This window comes from Watersipora subatra, chromosome 5 (assembly GCF_963576615.1).
Source record: "Watersipora subatra chromosome 5, tzWatSuba1.1, whole genome shotgun sequence".
In the NCBI taxonomy this organism is placed as follows: domain Eukaryota; kingdom Metazoa; phylum Bryozoa; class Gymnolaemata; order Cheilostomatida; family Watersiporidae; genus Watersipora; species Watersipora subatra.
Window position 1 is genome coordinate 50085950 of NC_088712.1, and position 12510 is coordinate 50098459.

Sequence of the window (12510 nt, forward strand, 5' to 3'; positions counted from 1 at the left end):
GCAATTGTTCGGGCTTATATAGCTGCGAAACCCCTCCCTTGTTCTTTTTGGTTAGACCCGGCACGGCTCGGTCTGGATTGGCTGGGGCCAGCTCGGCTCGGTCTTGAGTCGGTACGGCTCTGGCTTGGCTGTGGCTTGGCTCGGGATGGCTTGGCGGTGCATCGGCTTGGTTCAGCTAAATGCGAGGGGACGCCATCCACCACACACTCCCCCATTGGCGATTAAGGTCTGCAATTCACATCCTGAGGGAGTACTGGTTGGGCCAGAGCCGCATGCTGGCGGGCTCTGTAGCTGAGGCGCTTTATCTCCTCCAATAATAACTGGCGTTCCCAGCCCTTTGGGTGTCGCTGCCGTAGAACCGTCTGCATGGTCTCGACAGCCCTCGTCTATGCCTGGGCGTTCTATGCTAACAACTGGGCTCGGCCAGGCTGTCCTGCATCTGTAGGAGGGTCTTGCTGGCTGGAGTCCATTCTAATATCTCGGCCAGCGTGTGTGAACCGTCGGGCTCCACGGTCGTCCTGCTCCTTCTGGTCAAAGCCGCGGAGACACGTGCTGGGGGGCATAGTGGTGTCCTGGCTTGCTGTACTCCTCTCCGGGGGCTGTGGCGCCTCCTTCCTCTGGTAGTGAGTGTGCAGGCAGCCATTGTCAAAAAGCCCTTCATGTTCTCCTGAGATAACTGCTCCCAGAAGTCTTGGTCCACCAGATACACCACCAGCTCCACTCCTCCTTGCTGGTGAGTCGTGTGGTGCAGCAACATCTGGTCCCTTGACACGTACTGCCAATTGCAGGGGCAGCACGTGTTGAGGGACGTGTTCACGTACTGTAACACAAACACGGCGTAATGTTGCAGTACGTGAAATTTGATCCGCCGGGTGCTAGTTGTAAACTGGCAAATCCGGCAACTCCCATCTCTCACCTGCTCTTCCGCTTGTGCTACAGGCTGGAAAAACAAGTACTTGATAGTCCTTACGATGGCCTTCTTCCGCGGCCTGACTTTCTCTGGCTCTGGCTGCCTCAGAGGTGTGCTCTCCCTCACTGCAACAGATGATGGAGAGGAAGACAACTCCGGTGAAGGGGGCTGACCTGTCTCCTCTTCGTGCTCACAGCAGCCACCCGGCACTCTTCTTCCACTGGTTTTGGTATGGCTTTGTTGGGCAGTTCCTCCGCGCTGACCTCTGTCAGAGTGGCACCCAACAGCGCCTCTACTCCTTCCTCAGTGATTTCCAACACGGCAGAATCTGGCCGTCAAGCCATGTCCCTCTCCTTGTTACTCCCTTTGTAGACCACCACGTTTGCCGGTGTTGGCCTACTCACTCCTTCTCCAGCTTCTTCCAAGCTCAATGTGACCGAAGTCAGTAAGTCCTGTAGAGATGTGTTGCCTTCGCTCTCTATCTTTTCCAGCGCTCTGATGTCGTCCAGAGAAAACGAGTGCTTTAATAAAAAATCCTTGGTTGCGACCGTGAGAACCGTTTTATCTCCTTCCCGCGCAACCTTCGGACCATTTTCCGTTAATTCCATAGAGTAGCATACACCATTTCCATACCGTTCCGGCTTTCTAGTTGTCCGGGCCGGCAACGGATTGTGCCGGACCAGAGTTGATTAGCAGTAGAACAGGCAATGAACAGGCCTAGAACAGCTCTGCTCTTCTACACAAACGTTCGAGCTTATATAGCTAGTAAGCTCCGCCTCCGTTCTATTTGCTGGACCCGGCATGGCTCTGGCTTGGCTGAACTCACACCTCATTAACACGCCTGACTGAACACAGCTTGGCTCGGCTTAACTCATCCCTATGCTCAGCTCCCAGTAGACCACATTCCACAACAATATAATACATAAAACGTTATACATACATTGTTTTTTCTTTCGCAAGTGTTACGAGATAAACCAACATTCAAATCGATTTTTTAATTTCGTCTGACTTGACATTTTATGTTATACAAAAGTTTTTCACACTGTACAAAGCATAAACTTCAAATCAGTTTTTTGCGTTATTTGGAATTACGTTATAAGAAGTATATGATGTAGGAGTGTCTACTGCATTTGTATTCATTGTCAGTCAGTTAGACTAGTGTAATACAATTGGCTTTGTCAGTTATCAGATTATCAGTCATAATATCAGTTATCAGATTTTTAGCATAGCTAAAATGATTGTCAACCAATTCCTGTTTAACCAGCACAAACCTTTCCAACACCAAAACAACAAGGAAACAAGGCCAGTCCATGAAAATATGGTAGTTTTTTTAGAGAACTCTAAAACAGTATGTTGCCTTTTAATCATGCAGTTACCCTAGCAACCCAGCATGCCGTGAGAGATCATTAGGTGTAAGAACTATATGTACAACAACCATATTATTTAGGCATACATAGGCTTCACTTGGTGCAGTGATTAGAGTATCAGTCTGTCATACTGAAAATTGTGAGTTCTAATCCCGTTCACGGTGATCTTTACAAAAAACTTTAAATGTGACTTCGGACAAGCAGGCAAACAGACACGTCTCTCATTATAGTAAAGATTATTGAAGTCTTCGAAATATCCATACCCATTCACTTCTCCTAACCAAACTAAGTGATGTAAAGAAAATATTTGGCTTACAGAGACTTACCGAAAACATTGTGGGGAAATAACCAAACATAATTTAGAAACCTATGAATAAATTAACAAATTTAAATTTGGCCTGTAGCTTGAGTGCTATGTATTTGCCTTTAGGTCGGGTAGTAGGTATTGGACAGACAGCACAAATGATATATATTCGCATTAGTCTTTCACCATAAAGAAACAGTACTAACTGCATATCCTTAATGAAACCATCGCACTGACAAGCCGACCAAAGTCTTATAGAAGGCTACGAGGCAAATATGGATGAACTCAGTAAGTGAACCTTTAGGCATTCTACAGCTAGTTAGCAACAACTAGATGGTAACTTATCTGACATCCTTGAATAATGAGTTTGACATGCACTGGTAGGTGCTCCCACTGTTTACTTGGTCATGTATATATACATAATAAACACACCGACTGCCAAATTTTAACTCAGGCAAAGGTTTTGTTGAATTTGTATGCTGAAAAAAGATTCATATGGTAAGATGGAAAATTTACTATGCTCCATCTGGTGAGGAGACAAAATTGGATATCAAAGTAGTTATATTCTGAGGGTGAACTGTCTAAAGATATAAGCATGTATGAATAAGAATTACAAAAATATATAAATGTATGTATAAGATATACAAATATATATTCACGTATGTATAAGTTTGAGCCTTTGTGAAGAGTTTCTATTTTGTCAAATTATTATATACGGCTACAGCAAAATCTCAAATCTCAAAATTTTTTCAAATCCTTGGAATGAGTACTACAAAAAATCCAATAAAATTACATATGGGAATTTTACACGGGGACCACACAAAACATACAGAGGCGGACAGAGGGCGGACAGCAGGGTTGAGGCAAACACGGAGAGGGAAGCGGACAGGAGAAGAGAAGCGGACAGGAGAAGCGTGAGAGAATTATATAGCGTGAGAGATATTATTATGTTATGGCTGGTTTTCACTATTCACTAGAGATTTTTATATTTTAGTTGAATTTTGTGATGAGACAGAAATAGGGTACAAGAACTATTGCTGTCAATACTAGCTTTCAATCCAATGATCTAACATAGCAAAAGTTGGGTAAACAAAACTAAAACCTCTTGCTTGTAGCACATAGTTTTACGACATAATTAAAAAAATCTGTTAGCAAACAAAAGTTATCTTTTGCACTAAAAACATGGAGTCGTCTGGTATTGTCAAATGTTCCGAAACTATAAGCGACTATAACTTATTCATTCTGCTATCTCAATAAACATTTTTACAGGTAAAGCAAGTGAACATCGTCTGGAGATTAATGATGATGTAATATGGGATCAAGCTCAGAAATGTAAACTTCTTGTGAACTCTAATGTCAGAAGCAGTACAAAACCGTTTAACCAAAAAAACGACAAACACTAACACCGGCCTTCCTTAATATCATTTAAAAGCCACAAATATCAAGCAAATGCTACAGAAATAGGAAGCAAATAAAAGAATTATTGAACACATATGATATGCTGAAAGTATCTGAGGAGAAGACACAGCATATACGCAAATTGCTTCATCCAAGAGGAGAGCAACAAAACAACATAAGACTTAACAAACACACATTCTTACCCGTCACCAGTGTCAGATAGTAAGTCGGAACTAGACAGAGGGGCAAATTTGAAATTGTCTTTCTTTGAATTTTCGACTTGTTCCTTCAGATGCTCGATCTGGAAATTATTTTATGGCTAAGCCTACAAATAATAACCGATCCCGGATAATGAATGGAAGAACTTAGTTCCAAAACATAAGATAACAGAGCTGAGAAAACAGTAAGAAGTAGAGAGTAAGTAATTAGAAGAGTAAGTAGAAGAGTTAGTTAATAAGAAAAAACCAAGTGATGAAAGGAATAAGAATATCTAAAGGTAATGAAACAAGCAGATTAGATCTACAATAATATTATTTGGGGAAAAAGTAAAAGACATGAAAGGTTTTAAATTTACTAAATTGTAAAACAAAGATACATATTAGCTTGGACCATAAATAGGAGAACGAGAGGAACTTGCTAAAAAGGAGAATATAAAAACAGCAATGATCGAGAGAGCTGTTCCTGCATGCCATAGCGATCGACCACCTGCTATAACTATCGACAACCTGCTATAACTATCGACTACCTGCTATAACTATCGACCACCTTCTATAACTATTGACCACCTGCTATAGCTACAGACTACCTGCTATAGCTGTCGACCACCTCTTATAGCTATCGCCCACCTGATATGGCTGTTGATTAGCTGCTCAAGTTTTTGAATACATGCTGAATATCTACAGCTACTGATTACATATACTATCTATCATCTACCTAGGATTGCAGCAATTTCATAGCTTTCTCCTATGCAGCTTCCTTTAGTTTGCAGGCTTGCAGGTTCACGAGCAGACGGGCTACTTCCTGTTGACCCTCAGCGACCTTACACTCCAAATCTACTGCTACTGGTTTATCACCAATTGCTGTCTCTTCTACTTTTGACATATTCATGACTAGTTGTGTGATCGTCTCCTTTTGATCAGATATATTTTCATTCAAGCAGTTTATAGTACTGCAAAATGAAATTTAGCGTGATTGATCCGGCTTCTAAGTTAGCTACAGAGAAATGCCTGCCATTTCATTACAAAAAGGAAGACATTTGTAGCTGTACATGTAAAATGCGAGCAACTGCATGTTCTGACAAGCTCATGAACAAAGCAGATGAACAGTTGCACAGATGCTACCATGCTTTTCAGACTATTAGCCGCTACTTTTTACTGATATTTTGAGCCATGCAGCTTATATAGCCATGCGACTTAAATATGGAACAGTGCCTAACGGCACTGTTCTGTTTCAACCAGCAAAGTTGTCGCCACATTAAAAAGCACTGTCCTGAGTTCTGCGGCCTATACAAAAGGTGCGGCCTAGGTATTGTTTTATTATAGTTTTTTGAAAATAAAGCAGATGCGGCTTGTATAGGGGTGCGTGTAATAGTCGGAAAAGTATGGTATTAAAGAGACCTATACAAAGATACACCAAGCCTTTTGCTTGAACTTAAGCTCTCCTCCAGTCGAGCAATCCTCTCTCTCTCATCACTCATCTTTATCATCAACTTTGTCTCAAACTATACAGTTTGTCTGTTTTTAGCGCTTATCTCCTCGCCATATTTGAGAACTGTTGCAGCCAAACTCTTGTGACGGGAAGACGACTCTGGTAAGTTGACTGTCTCGTGGGAGTCATCTAGATGAATTAGTTAATAGGAGAATCAACATTTGCTCTCTTTGAATAATAGGTGTTCTGGCTACGGCTATCAATGGCAAATAGCTAGTGTGAGTGATATAGACTGATATATCACATAACTAGACATACTTTATGACTAACAGAGTGATATATCACATAACTAGACATAATTTATGACTAACAGAGTGATATATCACATAAATAGACATGTATGACTAACAGAGTCATATTTCATATAGTTAGACATGCTTCATGACTAACAGAGTGATATACAAGAATCATATAACTAAACCAACTTAATGGACTAACAGGGTGATATATTATATAACTAGACATACTTTAGCTGTTAGTTCCCTGGTAAACAGAAAGCTTACAGAGACTTATAGTAATGCTTCACCACTAATACACCCTTAGTTTTTTTACTACTGTGAGCCGATGTATCGACAGTCGCGGTGATAGAAGTACAGACCGCAAGTCAATGAATCGGATCATTAATAGAGTTTCACTTTTCTTTTCATTACGAAGACTACACATCAGCTAGACCAATCAAATTTTGTCTCCAACAAAAAAACCTTGTTGCCAATTGAGTGCAACCAATTGAAAATCTTTTTTGTCAAGCGGTTCCATTTCCATTTATGTTTCAAAACAGTAAAACCTGATCGCTATCATCATGGCAATACAAAATTCACCGCATTCGTTCGACGTGAAGGAAGTGTCAAAAATTTCGCGAGAGTGGGATTCACTAGTCCATTTTACTTATCTTGTAGAGGATTTTGTTCTGAGTAAGATGCATTTTACAGTAAAACAATACCTGCATTGATTCTCGAGATATTGCAAAAATACTAGCGGTACATCGACTTTTCGAAAACCCGTTTAAAGAATAGAGAAAGCATAATATTATTATGCTTTATTAGTTATCTTGAGGTGTTGACTGATGTTCTAAAAAAGAATCAAGGAGATTGACCCACTAGAAGCTGAGATATAGCCAGCCAAACACAGGTCTACCTAATAAAGAATCAGAGGAAAACCCTTCGAAAATCCCGAAAACTGTGACGTATAGATTGACTTAATGTTCATGTGCCGGAGTTGCGCACCCTTACCGCCGTTACGTATAATGATTGTTTTGGCTACGAGATGTGAAACGCTTCTCGCGATAGTAAATAATTTACAGACTAGCTCAGGTTTCTCAGAAAAATCAAGCAAACATTGTGTGGTAAAGGCATTTGCCCAAAACCCCTCGCCGTTATTTTTCAAAACAGAAGAGCGGATTTTGACTATTGTGCTTCAAATTTTAACTCGATCTCCACGGATATGCTCCGAAGATCCTCTGTTCAACGAACGGCGCGTGTATAGTTTATATGCAACATCCCCGATTGCAGTTCGTTTGAAATAAGAAATGGGAATGTGAATTTTTTTTCATTCATCATTTTTCTACTGTGTATCTACTGCAGCATTCAGTTGATTTTCATGATTATCGTCACTATTAACAGACTGTAAGTTCACTACAGCCATAATTTTAAAAAGAATAACTTGACGGTGCTACTCTTGCTGTAAGAAAAGAAAACGATAACTTTTGATTTGATTTTTCTATTGATCTATTATCTTATCTATGATTATTTTTTATGATTAATATAATAATCATAATGCATATTATACAAAGTAATGATATAACTGCGTATAAAATAAATGATGTAACTAATATAATTTGTAGAAAGTGATAGTAGAATGCTGCGAAATAATAGATGCGTGTAATTATTTTATTCTAATTTATTCGGAATTCTTGGAGCAATGATTGTTAGGCCCAATTTGATTGTTCTATACTTCCAAAGATTAAACCAATTAAAACGCCATGATTGTTATAGGAGAGCGCATTAGTTGGCTTAATTGACCAATGGCACACAAGTTGGTTTCATACGTCATATATTGATGATTACTAAAACACTTATGCTTTTTGGTAGACCTGTGTTTGGCTGGCTATATCTCAGCTTCCGGTTGGTTAATCTCCTTGATTCTTTTTTAAAAACAACAGTCAACACCTCAAGATAAATAATAAAGCATAATAATATTATGTTTTCTCTATTCTTCAAATTAATTCAGTCAGATTAACGAATTTAGCGCAGTAATGAAAGTGTAAAGTAAAGTGCACAGGTCAAGAAAAGTACTTATATTAAACACTTTGTGCACAAGTTTTTTAGCTTTTAAGAGCTTGTAATCACATACCCACATATTTTGCACCTACAACACAGCAGAGCAAGACATGGTGAACCTTTTGATACCAAATAACAGTGATGTGAATTTTGTTGCAAGTCAACCTTTAATAACCGTGCAACGTCGGGGAATCGGCGAGTGTATATATACATGTACACTAGCCAAATGACTGCCGGTGCACAAATAATAGAATAATTACCTAATGAACTTGAGTAACTTTCTGGAAAGCTAGATCAATACTAAAATTTTTACTAGAACAATACCTGCAAATTGAGCCAGCTTAACACTCGCTACGAGTAATGATCAAGAGTTCTAGTTGTTAATCCCAAGCAAGCGCTGTAAGTATCTTAACTGATGTAATGACTACTTGCTCATTGAATCCATTGTATTCAGTGTAGCTTAATGGTTATGATATGTAGTATGATGAGTACTTAGCTGTTGGTTAATCACAATCTGTTCAGGGAAAATATAGGTCTGCTCTCATTAGGTGAGAAAGAGAAAGATTAGCAAGACTTGGGTACCAAAAAATTAAAACTTTCCGTTCATAGGATTGTATGAAAGTGTTAACAAAAGTAGATAGCATAATGGAGAAATGCCTACATTTCGGAGACATATGCAATACTACAATGAACATGACAGCTAATACATCGAAGGACCAGCAATAAAGAAAGTCATCATGTACTCATATACAAGTAGCTTAGAAAACTCCTGTGAATGTAGCCCCATGAGAAAAGAGACATCGAATGACATTCTAGAAAACCAGTAAAATATATCAGACTTAGGTAGGGCCACACGAGACGAAATTCTCACGAAATCGGCAAAATTTGGACGGAACGATTCGTACGAATTGACATTTGGACGAATTCGTCCATCGTTGGTTGCGCACGATGAACGAATCCTGAATTGGACGAAACGTCAGAAATTCCTACGAGTCGTTGTTTGATTGGTCGGTTGAAAAGGTTAGTTGAATGTTGAAGGCCGTTTTCTTTTGCGCATGTTTGGTCAGATCTAAGAAAGATAACGATTTGTGAGTTTCTAGCCCGCAGTTCCTAACTCGGTTTGTAAACTGTGTAACTGTGTTGGCGATTATATTTAATCAGTAGTACCATGGACGTAATGGATTTATTTAATAGAAATATAACTGTTTTGTAGCTAGACTAATATTTGCTGAAAAGTCAGGTTCCAATATGTATTTAATAGAAATATAACTGTTTTGTAGCTAGGCTAATAATTGCTGAAAAGTCAGGTTCAAATTTGTATCATAATTAGAAGAAAAAGTAAAACGGTTTTGTGGGAAAGTCAAAACCTGCTGTAGTCATACAAAATAACCGTTTTGCAATGTAGTACATACGTAATAGTTCGTAATATATTATTAATGCACCAGCTCTATTCAAAAGTAAACTAAAAACCATTTACAACAACAGCCTACTACAACTACTCAGTGCAACTAAGATTAGCAGTTTTGTAGTTGCGTAGAAACGACCTTGTTAACGCGCAGTTATATTGCAGGCGCCAAAATTAATTTACGTGTATATTCCGCAACCGATTTAGGAATTGCGGCTAGAAACTCACAAATCGTTATTTTTTTAGATCTGACCCGCATGTTTGTGCTGAAGCAAATGATTGAAACGGAGTTGGCTTCAATTTATCGCCGCGTTATGATTGGCTAGTTGAAAATTAGTTTTGTACGAATCTGTGGTGGGGAAACTCCGTGTGGCAGGTCAGAAATTTCGTACGAATGGAATTTCCCAGGTTAGTTGAAATTACACGATACGTGTGGCCCGGCCTTTATACCACGCAGGACCAATTGGAGACAATTGAAGTTAGTCATCATTTTCAATCAATACACTCCCATGACGTACTTAAAACAAGTTCATTTAATTGCTAGCTTTCTGCAACATAAATAGCGGAATCTGGGCGCCTAAACATTTCACAGGCTAACAGAAACATCTATAAAAGAGAACAGCTCTAACTACTCAGCGTTGATCCGTCTATCTCTTATTTTTCAAGGACCTGCTGAGGCTCCCTCTGATTCTGGAGCCTCCCACTTGCTTCCCTCTGCCTCTGAAGCCGCTATCTTTTCCCTACCTATGAAGCTTCCTTCATCATCATTAGCTGATCCTCTTCTACTTCACTATTTCAACTACCGAGCCTCTATATATAAGAACTGTCATGACTCTCATTTGACTGTCGAAATTCGTAGCCATATGGACTGAGCAAGCAAACATGGACGACTGTTCGAGTAAGTGTGTAACTTTTATTGGCTATTTTAACCTTTTATCATTACTATTATTGTTTGGAATTTTGTTAGCTGTATATTTCAATTGTTAGGCTTATAGAATAAATAAGAACCTTTTATTGGTAAATATCAGTATTGCTTACAATAGCTTAACACCTTAACTCGTACCTGAACCAGTAATAATCAAATTAGTTCCTACGTGACAAAGCAAAGCTACGCAAACTGAACATAGAGACGGTGTCCTTCCTTACAAACGAGTTACGTTTTGAACGATTGTTCGTAAAGTGAATTCATTTGTAAGCTGCTTCAGTGCTATAAATTGTATTATAATTTATGTTTAAGGCCTATATAAATATATTGAAGGTTTATATAAGTGTGTTTAAGGCTCGTATAAGTAACCTGCATTGGTTTGTGCTGAAAAAATATTTAATAAAATTGAGAGAATACTGTAGTGGATGCCGGGCCATGACATTGCATTTATTATTTATTGTATGTGTTGTCCTTTTTATTATATCGTTTTTTTAATCGTTATGCTATCACTTATCGTTGTCTTATTTTTTGTATGTGTTGTCCTTTTATTGTATCGTTGTTTCACTCGTTATGCTATTGTTATATTTGATATCCTGTCATAACACTATCACTTCTCATCACTTATAATGTTGTCATACCAACATGCTAGCGGTCCTATTTATTCACCTTGTTGGCCAGTATTCTTACCGTTTGCCGGAACGGTTGATATTATTGTATATAAAGGAGCGCGCTCACTTAGTTGAGCAGAGCACATAGACGTACGCTCCTCAGCTAGTGAAATTCCCTTCGCTAATAAAAAGCTGAATGAAACTACACGCAATCTCTTCTCTTTAATTGTTGGTCTAGATTGTGACAAGTAAAGGCCGGCAAAGTTCTTTACAATACGTACAGTAAAAATAAAAAAGTGCTTTGCGCAATGGAGATACGTTCACGCACATATGCACTGCAATGAACTGGGCAGAGGAAGGTTGATGCTGGGTGGTGCTTCCGAGTAGTGCCTCTTTCTGCAGTTAATACGTCAGTAATACCGTCAGTATTAGCGACGGACATACGTGCAGACCTGTTCGTATGTACTGTTGTTCGTAACTCGAATGTTCGTAAGTAGGGGACTGTCTGAAAACAAAATAGAATAAAATGGCAAAGAAAATTCAACATTCAACACTCATGTTGTGCATGGACTCAAATTAATTATGCCTAGCATAAGTTCTCTATGTCCACCCATCACAGATGGCACATGTTTGACGACATAATTAAAAAAACAGGCTATAATTTTGTTAGCAAACAAAATTTGTCTTTAATACTCAAAAAGTAGAGCCGTCTGACTTTGTCAAATGTTCCAAAACTCTAGGCGACTATAACTTAAGTAAGTTAATGTAACTAATGTAAGTAATTAATGATGACGTAAGACGTGATTAAGTGCAAAAATGTGAACTTCTTGTGAAACCAATGTCAAAACCACGACAAAAGGTGTCACGCAGACTGTAAAGTACATGTGATGAAAACATCTTCACATGAAACCATATATGTGCGTTCCTCGTCCGTTTATAGCAAATAAAAAACTGCCCCTTCGTGATGCTTTACATTGTTTATCAAATCTATATTAATGCCCCCACATACATACCTGCCAACTCTCAGGTATTAGGCTTGAGACTCACGCAATCCCTCAAAAGGAAAAATGAAAATGCGTGAAAGTTTTGCCCCAATTTCCATAATTTTATATATACTATCATTGATACACCGATTGCCCCAAAACCAAATCTCACGCATTGCCCACTCTTGAGTAGGCAGGTCTGCCCACGTAACAAGTTATCAAACTAAATGCGCTTCAATAATTAACTTATTACCTTAAAACCCTTTGACACAATTTATATATTGCTGCAAGTCAATTGAATAACATTAAAATAAATACAAGTTATAGTGCTGCGTGTTCATAATCTCGTTAAGACACTAAGACAGAGTACCTTACGTTATAATATATTACAATCCTTAAAAGAAGATATGTTCCAGCCAATTGATCAAACCCTAGCATGCTGAGCTTCTGTGATTCGAAAGGCACCCTCGTAAACAATCTCGCAAACATTTCCAGGAAACAACTTCATATGTGGCGACTAAAGCTTAGCATTTACCGTTCTAGTGAGCCACTTTTGTCTTACAATCAAAATAAGTCGGTGAATTTGTTTGCAAAGTAGTGTTTCTGCATCATGTTTGGTCGTCGGAC